The 12,678-nt window shown below is 34.6% G+C and overlaps 1 protein-coding gene across 5 annotated transcripts in view; it reads left to right on the top strand.

Annotated features, from left to right (window-relative positions):
* Positions 1–12,678, top strand: part of TFEC (transcription factor EC) — a 189,543-nt gene that overhangs the window by 110,009 nt on the left and 66,856 nt on the right. Inside the window, exon 1 of one of the 5 annotated variants that reach the window (XM_025929774.2) lies at positions 5,409–5,562. The exons of the other annotated variants lie outside the window; for them this stretch is intronic. The gene's annotated coding sequence lies outside the window, so the exon portion shown is untranslated. Of the gene's footprint in view, positions 1–5,408; positions 5,563–12,678 lie in introns of those variants that run through there. 5 annotated transcript variants of the gene reach the window in all.

Consider the following 12,678-nt stretch of genomic DNA (forward strand, 5'->3'; position numbering starts at 1 on the left):
TTTGATAGAATAAAACTTAAGTTCAATTTTATATTTTAAAAGTTTACAAATATTATAATTGCTAGTGTGCTAATGAAAGAGTAGAAATAAAAATAAGTTTCAATGTTCATATTTTAGTGGGATTGACTCCTAAATGTTAAATAGTCTGTAGTTCTTAAATGATATCAGAATTGAAGATCAGATTTGATATTTGGTGTTTGTTAAAGTGCTACTCAGGCAAAGTCTGGGGTTCTGATATAAAAACATGGAATATTCACTTTCTGACTTTCGCACTTCGGCAAACTGAAAGTGAAATCAGAATTTTAAATAATCAATGCCAATTATTTGCCAAGTGACTTAATTATAAAATTAATCTCTTTAAAAGCATGATTCCTCCTCATGAGTGACATATAAATTTCAGTTCTGCATACTCACAATTGATTTTGTTTGCTTATTTTCTATGGTAATATTGATCTTGGGCTTTATTTCCAAACTTCTTAGGAGAAATAGATCTTTCCTTTGATTTATTTGATTTCTTTCTAAGAGAGAAGCTGGGTTTCTTCAGTGTTTTTCAAATTGGAAAATTTCCATAGAGTAATGATTGTCTTTAACTAGGCTACTTGTTGGTAAGAAAAAAGTCATATTTATGGGCATAAATATCTTCAACATCCCCAGTGTATAGGTGTAAAATCAATTTCCATTAAAATTTTTTATTTTATGGAATAAGATAAATGTTTTTCTTTTTTTGAAGGGCTGATATACTATCTTCTACTCTGCCCTTTACCTCTCTGTAGAATTATTTTCCAAGTCCCTTTCCAAGAGTGTGTTAGCTGCCATTTGGCAAGAGACAGTTTTTCCCTATATGATCTGTTAATATATTTTAATGTTTAATCATTTATTTTGAGAGAGACACAGAGTGTGAGTGGGGGAGGGGCAGTGTGTGTGTGTGTGTGTGTGTGTGAGAGAGAGAGAGAGAGAGAGAGAGAGATTGAGAATCTAAAGCAGGCTTTGCACTGTCAGCCTAGAACTAGGAGGACTAGATCCTACAAATGTGAGATGATGACTTGAGCCGAAATCAAGAGCTAGATGCTTACCCAACTGAGCCCCAGGCGCCCCTGATCTGCTAATATTTTTAATGCAAACATTATTTAACTTAGATATTACCTGTTATTCATTACTTTGGTGCCCCCAGATGTGTTTGACTTTAGACACCAAACAATCTCTACTTTCATGGTATTTCTTATTGAAATATCCTATTTCTTATGAAAATCAGATGGAAAAAAAATCCTTTTATTCCTTACATCATTTTTGTTATTTTAAATACTCCTCCATTAAATTAATTTTTCTGTCTTTAGCTATTTTATTTGAAAGAGAGAGAGCGTAGGAGCACAAGAAGGGGAGGGGGCAGAGAGCAAAAGAGAGAATACTAAGGGCTCCACACTCAGCAGGGTTTTATCCCACGACCCTGGGATCATGACCTGAGCCGAAATCAAGAGTTGGATGCCCAGCCTCCTGAGCCACCCAGACATCCTATTTTCAACTGTTTTAAACCATGGGTAATTTATCTTCCAAATTCTACTACACTGTAATTTTGAGGGTTAAGAACCATAAGTGTGTATCTTTTTATCCTAGTGCCTGATCAACTGAAGGCATTCAATAGAAGCTTATTAACAAATGAATGAATAAATAAATATGGTATTACTTTTGATGGGAAGATTAATGTAAAGAACATTAAAACTTAGTACTTAATATAGACTGTATGCTGTGTGACAGGACCAGTTCTAAAACGTTGGAGCGGATGCTGTTGGTGTTGTCTATACTTCCATATACCCCTTACCATTTCAGCGAATGACAGCTTGTCTTCCAACAGTCTGCACTGGAGATTTTGTCAGAGGGATGCCCTCGCTGTGACAGAATCCACTTTGCTTATGTGAAACTTGGGCAGGATGTGTCTGGGAATTAATTTTCCTTGGAGGCAGACTGAAAACAGTGATTGATAGATTTGGGGGAGTATAACTATCCTAGATCCTTACTCCCTGCCAAGGATAAGTCAGAGATATGTATTTTACATAACTTTCAGCATCATAAACTAAGACAGAATATTACTACTAATAAAAGAAGAAATTCTTATGATCCAATCCAACAATACACACATTTTCAGGTAAGAAGACAAAAAAATAAACATTTGTAACACAGTGTGACAATTAACTATATACTATATGCTTTGAAGCTATAGGGGGAAAAAGCATTTTACCAGTTTTTATTTTGTCAAATTACAAAAAATGCTTCTTTTCTTAGAGAGGTTTTAATATTTATGTGATCAAATATGCAATATTATTCTTTGTTGACATATTACTCTGTGGGTTATAAAATAATCACTCATGTTTTTCTAAATGATATTTTGAAATTTTTATATTTAAATCTTTAAGATTTTAAAATTGAATTTTTGGTGTTGTAGAGGTATGGGTCTCTCTCTACTTTTATTTCCCTCTTTTTCTCTCAACACAGTGTTAGTCCCTTACCCCTAAAGTATTCATTGAGAAATGCATCAATTTCCTACTAATGTGAAGTACAATTTTCAACATATACTAAATTTCTAAAAATGTAGAAGATTTGAGTTTTCTATTATATACCAGAAATAAACTGTTTTGATTAGTGTAGTTTTATAATGTGTTCATTATCTTATATTTCAAGTATTTCCTTACTATTTTTTATTTTAAAAATATTTTGCCTATGCTTTTCATTTGTTATTCTTAGTAAATAATAGAAGAAATACCCAGTAGAATGTAACTAGAATTTTGATAAATATTAATATTGAATTTATAAATTTATTTGGTATTTTTAAAAAAAAAAAACTTTTTTCAACGTTTTTATTTATTTTTGGGACAGAGAGAGACAGAGCATGAACGGGGGAGGGGCAGAGAGAGAGGGAGACACAGAATCGGAAGCAGGCTCCAGGCTCTGAGCCATCAGCCCAGAGCCCGACGCGGGGCTCTAACTCACGGACCGCGAGATCATGACCTGGCTGAAGTCGGATGCTTAACCGACTGCGCCACCCAGGCGCCCCAATTTAGTTGGTATTAAAATATATTGTTATTCACACTTAAACTAGAAATATGTGGAAATTCCATCTGTTCACACATACACACAAGTACATGTAATTCTTATCTTTCTTTCTTTTTTCTTTTTTTTGGGGGGCTCCTTATCTTTCAAGGAAGATTCAAGGAAAGGTCAGATATGATCTAGACTTTGAAAAAAGGAGAGTCTTGCAGCAAGACATTCTAAGCAGAAGGAAAGGAGGCTGTTTCTAATAAAGCTTGAAGTCCAGATGCAGATTTGGTTGTGAAGACTTTTGTAAGCTATTCTAGAGAATTTGGAATCAAAGTGTAGGCAGTAGGAAGTTTCTGATTGTTATAAACAAGGAGAATAAAATGATAAAATCTGTGACTTAGAAAGATAACCTTCTAATCACATGGTTGGTTCCTCTGGCAACCAGCCCCCATCCTGAAGCTGTTTAGGGGCCTAGCAAGTTACCTCATTAACATAAAGCCATATGTGGTTGAGAGGGACTCTATGAATTAAAAAAAAAAATGCTTCTCTCACCCTGATCAGCAATCGGGAACCAGGGTTGAAGACCAAACATGTATTTCTTATAATACAGTATTACATAAGTAGTATGCTATCCCTAAGTGTTTTGATGTATAACCTACTTTTTTAAATTAAAACTATATTTTAGCCCAAATAACATACATGCTTATTATATTAAGTATAGAAACTCTAGGTAAATAATTTTTTTTGATCATAATTATTTTATTGGACCACTTTAAGAGATAAGCACTGTAAACACATAGATGCCTATTTCTTTAGGTCTATGTAGCCATGTGTGTATTTACAACTTTTCAAAGCCAACATGTATGCCCATATAGTAATACAAAACTTACCTTCTGAATCAAAAAAATGTATTTTAAACTGTAATTCAGTCTGAAGTAGTTTCCAATATGAGTTAAAATCCCAAATGTTTCTCTTTCTTAACAGTGTTTCTTGTTAATCTTGTTTCTTTATTTCTTCTATTCATCTAAGTGACTTTTACTCTCAATTAAATATTTACTCCTTCCTATCACCTTAGGAGATTTAAATGTATGACAAAATCATTAGAAAATGTAAAATGACTCAAAACTTTGCTATTGACAATGAGAACTTTTTTCTTAATAATTTTATCATTCTTGAAGCAACATATAAAGTGCTGAGATATTTTCACATAACTTCCACCCCTTGAAAAACATAAATGTCAATTTAATTGCATGACTTTTCTTTTTTTTTTAATATTTATTTATTTTTGAGAGAGAGAGACAGACTGCAAGCAGGGGAGGGGCAGAGAGAGACGGAGACACAGAATCTGAAGCAGGCTCCAGGCTCTGAGCTATCAGCACAGAGCCTGATGCGGAGCTCGAATTCACAGACCACCAGATTATGACCTGAACCAAAATTGGATGCTTAACCGACTGAGCCACCCAGGCGCCCCAACTGCATGAATTTTCAAAACACAGTAACCTTTGCATTAAACCTCAGTAATTAATGGGAATGCTTTGCTTCATATATTGTTTTAAAATATAGATTTAGATAGAGTAAGCAAATGGTGTTACTGTTACATAATAAATGCAGATTTTCTCTTTACAGATTATAGTGTGGGAAAAAAGTTGCATCTTTAGATTTTTCAGTTCAAGCAGATAACTAATATATAAAGTGAAATCTTTTCAAAAGTTTGATTTGTAAGGGCAGTAAATAAGTAACCAGTGCTTCTGTTGCTTAAAACTACAGATCCACAGTAGAATATGAAAAATAATAATTATTATATTATTGTTAGAAATCTTATAAGCTGAACTGTGTATCTTCCATCTACATAGGAAGATAAAATATTCTTGAACAAGATGAAAATCATCCTGGAGTCATTTTGAGAACAAAATCATACGTAAGGTAAATGTGACTATATGAAATATGGGGCATTTGATCGCCTTAAGCAAAAACTCAAAATCTATTAATACTCTAAACAAAACTGCAATTTTTAAAATATGAACATTGGTGCAGGTTGGTTTGTTGAAGACATGTTAAATATGAGACTTTACATGTTGCAATAAATATGGGATCTTAGTCCATTTTGATAACAACCATGTACTGCTTGTGTATGTTCTGGGAAGAAATGTTAATTACCGGGCAATAACGGGATCGACGAGAGCTTTTACTGTGGCCACATTACTGTGGAGTACTTTTGTTGGAGTGCTGTTTCTCAAATTGGTAGCATATTTCAGATAAAGAAAGGAAGTCCCCCTACTTGAAACTGCTGTGTCATTTCTTCTTCCTTAACTGAAATTCCAACCAAGTTTCAGGAAATGCCCTAATGAGCCACTTCTCTTTTCTCTTTCCTCAACTAAGTGGATTCCAACCAGCCCTAACTATTCATTATTCATGATCAGATCATTTACTTTGGTTGTCTCTTTTGGCATGGTGCTTATGTTATGGGAAGAGGGATTATAATTTGGTGCTGTTTATAGAGGTGATAACACTGATAGAATCCAATCATTGCTGGTAGGTAACTAAACTGGCAGGTTAATTTTCTGTACTTTAAACAAACTGAAGACAAGTCTAATCAATACTTATTTTACTTTGATATGTGTGGCTTGCTTATAATTATGGTTTCATCTCGCATGATCATTAGATATCAGGATGTTAGGGTAGTTGCACTGTGACTTGCTATAATTTGGGTAAAATATATCTGAAACTTTATTAATGTCTTATTTTAATCAAGATTTAGAAATTACCATTTTTGTTCATGATAACTGAAGCAATCTCCTCTTCCAGTTTAATATTCTTGGATATTTACTAAATTGGACTGATTTAACATTTTATTGCATTTTATAAGTTATTTTATGAATAAATGTTAATTTCTGTTTACATCTTAGCAATATATATGTTATCGGCTTTTAAAGGTAAGAAAATATGAGTTCTGTTCATAGCTGAATTAACACCAGATAGTACTTTAGTGTATGTTATTTTTCCAGCACTAATTATTCTGTTTTTTTTTTTAAATAGAGATTTGGATTTGAAAAGTTTGTGTAGGAGATGTCAAATATCCAGCAATAAATTTTTATAGTAATAGTTTTCAATTGTAATAACTAATAGAGTTGTAGTAGAGACTTGGATTATCTATACATCTGTATACATACACACATATGTACACATCTCTTTTTTATATATCTGTGTGTGTGAATTATATTCCCATACTGTCTTAAAATGTTTCACTGGGAATAGACATTTTGAGAAAAAAAACATGAAGTAATCTTGAATTCATCTTGGGTAGCTTATTAGTAACTTATTTACTAGAAACTTTATTTAACATTGATACCAAAATAACCTTCACAATTCTTCCCTATTCAGAGGCAGTGTCAACAAAGCAAAGTGAAACAGAATGTGGGGTGTATTATCAAGATTATTCAGACCATTTTGCTTTGCTACTATTTTAGATGAATCTGAGTGTAGTTTTACATTTTCAAGTCGCTTTTGAATGAATAGTAAATCTTTTACCTTTTTTTGGTAGAAACTACCTTGAATATGCTGACTTTGTGATCTCCATTTTGAGAATAAAAAGTCTTTTTTAGCTATCAAACAAGTGGAGTGTATATAATTTCCATGTTGTTTATTCCTTTGGTGTTGATTATTATTGTTATTTAAAAATTTTTCAGTTTCATTACAAAACAGTAGAACAGTTAAGTGCATGAGTATATTTTATTGAACTGAAACTTGGAGCTGATGTCAAAAATGAAACAAGCTGAAAAATGTTTCTTAAGCATCAACTTAATTTTAATGACTATGGCACAAGGTTTGTTAGAAGTTCTAGATAACCAAAATAATTATGAGACATTTAAATATGATGCAAATATATAGCATAAGTGAAGTTTTCAGAAACTGTAGTAATTGACACCGTGGAAGTAGGGAACAATTTTGAAAACAGTGGTTTGAATAGTCGAAAAGGAGAAATAAGGAAAGGAGAAACTGAAAGAAATATTCTTACACAATGGTTTCAAATGAATTAATAAAACATGATTCAAAGGGGATAATGATGGATACTGATAAAACAGTAATCATATTATACATGTGGAAATACAATCATTAAACTCTTTGTAAATCAACGTACAAATAAAATTATCCAAAGTTTATTAGACATGCCATACTCTTCAAGGAGATGTTTAATTAACTCTTTTAGTATAAAATATTGAATTAAGCAGTGGAATGATAGCAGATCTTGAAAGATAATGTTTACAAATAGCACAGTGCAAATTTTACACTCTTCGGCAAACAAAATAAAACAAAACAAATGTAGAGTGCAAATTATAGTTTCTGCTCAGATTTTGCTGAGTGGATTTACTAAGATCAGGAAGAGTCTGTGAGGCACAGAGCTGAGGAAAGCATTAAGAACCACCAGTGTCTTACAAAGCATGAGCCAATCTTAAGAGGAGAGCTTAACAATAGTCTTATAGAAAAAGACTATTTCTTTATCAAGAAACTAATGTATAAAAATATTCCTTATTTTGTTGTGAGCTACCAGCCAGTTAAGGAGTCTGTGGGTTGGGGTGCCGGTGTTTGGAGACATATCAAGATTTGGCAGACATCACTTTGAGAGCTTAGTGGATAGATAATTATGTGATTCCATTAAATTGTATTTATTGGAGCATGGGAAGTCTGGATGCTTACTCATTAGCTAAAAAAAAAAAAAAAAAAAGAAGAATGGTATGAGAATGTATTACAGGTGGTTTATGTTAAACGTCAGAAAAATTGAGGGGATCTGTATTATTAAAAAGTGAAATAGTAAGGTTGTGGAATTTCCTCAGGTGACCAGTTACAGGAATAGGTTGGTCAAGGAGAGAAAGCCCTTGCTACGGATTTTGTAATTGCTCTCAGGATATAATAGGAGGTTGGGCCTAATGATCTTAAAGATCCATTAGGTTGCTGTTTTTCTTTTTATCTCTGCAGATTTGAAAGAGTAGGTAAGAAGTAAAAAAAAAAAAAAAAAGGAATCTAGGAAGTAGAGGTTTAGTTTTAATAAGGATTCCCATGCTCCCTTATGTTCATTCCTAACAGTTACCATGGAAGAGTATTTGCACATCGTCTCTTGCCTTTCCTGAAACACTCTCCTCCACCAGTGTACTAAAACAGATTGTGATTCACTTTCTGTGTTTTTCTACTGGGCCAGAGAATCCTTCTATCCCTCCCTTTCTTTCTGTATTTCTTATTTTGTGACCATGTTCCCAATACAGAAGTTCATATGCACATTAACAAATTAAGTTCTGAAAGATACTCAGCTTCCTAAGATGTATTTCCATACAAATAAGAATTTGAGCCAGGACTCTCTATCTGTTCAGTCAGATATTTCACTTTTATCTCCCCTTTGCCAAAAACTCATTCTATCTAACATCTTTCCCCACTCCCCCCCAAAACTAGACCAGTACCTACTACTTTGAAAATCTGTCTATAGGCAGGTAATGATCTCAGCTAGTGTCTGCAAGGAATATCTCAGCAGCTAAGATGTTTATAATGTCTGCTCCCTTTGATCCTGTGCAGACTTAAAAGGATTTGAACCTACTGAACAATCTGAGGTCTGCAATAGAAATTTTGTCAGCAGCACTTTTTACCATCAAACTTTAAGTTCTGGCCAACTTTTAGGTTTCTCCTTAATTAATCTTGGGTCAAAAGGCATTGATGTTTGGTCATATTCTCAAAGGTTTCTCTGTTTCCATTTAGACAATCACTTTTTCTCTTCTGTAGCTTATGATTGTCCTTCACGTGTACAAGGTTCTTTTCACATGATGTATGATTTGCTTTTTCCATCAGAATTATACCTACCATTAAAGATATTTCCCCTAAGTGTATTCTACCATGTTTACATTCTCTATGCTCCCAAATTGTAGAACATCTATTGTTTTTATTGCAAACAACCGTTTTTTTGTTTTTTTTTTTTGTCTTAGTGACCTTTTGAACATTTATTGTGGACATGTAGGGATATAGTGTTTGGAAAACTCTGAGCGTATCCACTCAGGGTAGGAACAAACCAGTGGTGAGTCTTCCCAGTGAGGTGACTGATGACACCTTCTGGAGAAGGTAGAAAATGTGTAGTTTTGTCTTGAGCAACGACTTAGTTAATATCTATGTAAGTTGGGTAAGTTGAAGGTATATAAGTAGAGGAGTGTACCGGGTGTAGCACTAAGTTTTAAGGATGCTAAGATGCCAAAGATAGCATACCTGCCAATGAGCAGGTGAGGCATTTCAACAATTAAACACACTGGCAAGTTATAAAAGTATATATATCAATTCCCTATGAGTCTGGGGGTTTGGGAAGGGTTCAAAGAACCCTTGAAAAATAATTAGCTATTCTTTAGGCAGGCAAAGGATAGGAGAAAAGCATCAGACCAAAGACTAGCATGTGCAGAGTTGTGAAAAGCATGGCACATTCAGGGGTCTTTGATTAGAGCTTGCGATCATTGTGGGGAATAACATAAAGTAGGGCTGGAGAGTTAAGATGGGGGCAGACCATAACTATGCTTTTAAGGTTTTAGGATTTTAACAAGAGGAGTAGCTTGATCTAATTGTGTTTTAGCTGGATATCTCTGGCCATTTGGAACACAGTTTGGGGGGATGAAAGACTAGAGCCATTAGTTTTAGATTTTGTTTATAGAGCACTCCTGTATCTGCTTTAAGAGAACAAGGACAAGTGTGTGCCTCTGGGTAATACTTTGCAAAGCGGTTGTACCTCTGGCAAGAACAGAAGGCAAGTGCTTTGCTAAAAATATGATAGAACCTACTTCATAAGAAAATCAAAGGTGGTGGACGATGTCATTTTCCACTGTAGAAATAACCACTGAAAATGAACATGGGTTAGCTCCCAAACTAGTGGGCCAAGCAAATATTTGCAAGTGATTCAGTGATTTCTTTGTGGTTGCTTGGTTTAGTGCTGAGAGAACACACTGAAATGGGAAGTCAGAAGTTTAGCGTTTTTAGCTTGCTACTAACTTGCCATGTGACTTTGAATAAGTGTGTGTGTGTGTGTGTGTGTGTGTGTGTGTGTGTTTGCTGAATATTCTGAGTTGAAGTAATATCTGGTGTGGAGAGTGAAAGGCTAGGTCTGGGACTGAGTGTGAAGGATGGGGGTCTGGTGGTGTTAAAGTTTAGGTCTCCTGTGCCTGAAAAGTAGTTCTGAATTCATGCCTGGGATATCAAACTTAGACTGGATGTGGGAACTCTAAGACTGGAAATCTAGGTCAGAGCCCAAAGGGAGGACCTCTCTCCTTCTCCCTATGAGATCCTTGATCTCACATTTCTGACAGATTTTCAGAGCATGAAATGGGCTACTATATCTTATATCTGGCTTTCTCCTCCCCCCCGCTTCGATATCCTCTCCTAAATACAGCCTCAGAGGAGGCCTAGGACAGAGCTCTCAGAGCAACATGAAGTAGAGAACAAAGCAACTCTTTGTGTAATTCAGGAGGTAACTTTTAATTTGCCTTTCTTCAAAGGTCATGTCGATGTACTGCCAATTTATTCACATTTCTATTTGTTTCAAAATGAAATACTGGTTGTACTAAGTAGTATCTAAATTCACCTATATTCAGTCTTACTGAGCATGTCCAATGAAATACATGACAAAACTTTTGACCAGTTGTTTAAAATGTATTTCTCTAAATACGAAACACATGAACAGCAACAAAATAGCAAGCAAAGATATTCCAGAATATGCTAGAAGGAAAGAATTTATAAAATAAATGCATAAGCCAAACTCATATTCTACTTGGGGATAAAAAGGAGACTGACTGTTAACTACTTCTGCTTGAGTAGCAGTCATCTTGGAAGAGTTTGAATGAATATCAAATGCAGCTCTGTTGCATGAAGTCTTCTCTTCTCCAGTTGATAATAGCTAACATTGATTGGGCTCTCATCAGGTGCTAAAAACTTTGCATGTATCACCTCATTTGAGGCTGACAATACCCTTGAGGCTCTTATCTCCATTGTTCACTAGAGAAAAGTGAGATTTTTGAAAGATAGGTAAATTTCCCAAGGTAATCAGTGAGTAAGTGATGGGGCAAGGAGTTGGTTCTAGGTCTGGATGGTGCTTAGACCCAGGTGAATTATACAATCTTTTTTTTTTTTTTTTTTTGGTCACTTTCAAATTTAAACTGTATCTTTGTTGTTCTAGTTCATTCATTTTGAACAAGATCCCATCTTTATTTTAGAGAAGGGGAAACAGTTCAAGGGAGAAAGTTTGGGGAAATCAGAAACCACGGCTATACTAAAAATGGTTTCCAGGCTTACACATGGATAACGAGGTCTTTGACTGTATTCGATTTGCAAAAATAGCAGTTGCAGAGGTAACAAGGGACCAGAATAGATGGCTCTATTTCATAAAAGAAAGGGGCAAAGTGAAAAGACTCATTAATGTTGAAGCAGTAGATGGATAACCAGTGACAAATATCAAGTAGATTTTCTTCAGTTTGGTCAGAGAAAGGTCATTGATTATTTTTGGTTAAACTGGTTCGCAGAGGCCAGGTCTCTACTAAAAAAGGGAATTAATTGCTTCCATTTCCCACTAATTGCCTCAACATTTCCCTTTGCTTTGTCATTGGAGATTTGGTCAGAGAGGCAAAAAGTCAAAAGTCAGAGTGTGATGGAATCTACATAAAAAGGGAATCTGAGGAGACCAAATTATGGCATTTGGTGTAATAATTATAATGATATTTAGCATTTTTCCCTGGGAGTGCTGTGGATTTTTAGAGACCTTTTCAATCTTTAATCAGACCATAGGGCACATTTAAGAGAGTTCACTGTTTTTATTTCCATCTAGAGGATAAGGCATCACAGAGAGATGAACTGACCTCGGGCAAGTCTCCTGAGATGTTAATCCTATATGTTGGATTGCACCCTCCAATGTTGAGTTTTAGCTAGAAGCCTGGGCTCTTCCCAGAAGTATCATTCATTCATGCTCCTTCAGAGTCTTTAGGCTTTTTTTGCATGTTATAATCTGAGATTACTACCTCTATCAATGACAGAAAAATCACTCAAGGAAACCAGTATGAAATGGTCTTGATGTCACAACAGCTGCTTAGTTTTCAGTCAGTGGGTGCCATCTTCAATTAACAAGACCTTCTACTTTTGTTTTTGTTGACTGAACCGTCTTTGAAATCCTGTCTAGTTCTAAGTCTTTTAGAATATATGAATTTTGTGTTCCAGGCATTTTTTTAATTGTTTTGAAACCCAAAGTGGCAATAAAGGAAGTTGAAAGAACATGAGCTCTGAATATGATAGGTCAGTGTTTACTTGTAATACCTTCAGAAGCCCAATAGACAAATGTTTCTTTTTAGGAAGTCCAAAATCTTCAATATCAACTACTCTTCTTTGCTAGAAGAATGTTATTCTTTATTAGATATTTATTACATTATAGGCTCTTAGAAACATGGCGTATTAGAATGAATGTAGGTTTTAAAGATGGCTAGGTTTTAAAACCAGCTCTGTTAAAACCAGTTGTTTGATGCCAGACAGATCATGTGATTTGACTGAAACTCAATTTCATGTGTAAACCTAATATACCTCATTGGGTTTCAAGATTATTAAATGAGAAAGTGACTAAGCTGGCGTTAAGCATAGAATGAGGACCTAGAA

This window comes from Puma concolor, chromosome A2 (genome assembly GCF_028749965.1).
Source record: "Puma concolor isolate L17-30 chromosome A2, mPumCon1.1.hap2, whole genome shotgun sequence".
Classification (NCBI taxonomy): Eukaryota; Metazoa; Chordata; class Mammalia; order Carnivora; family Felidae; genus Puma; species Puma concolor.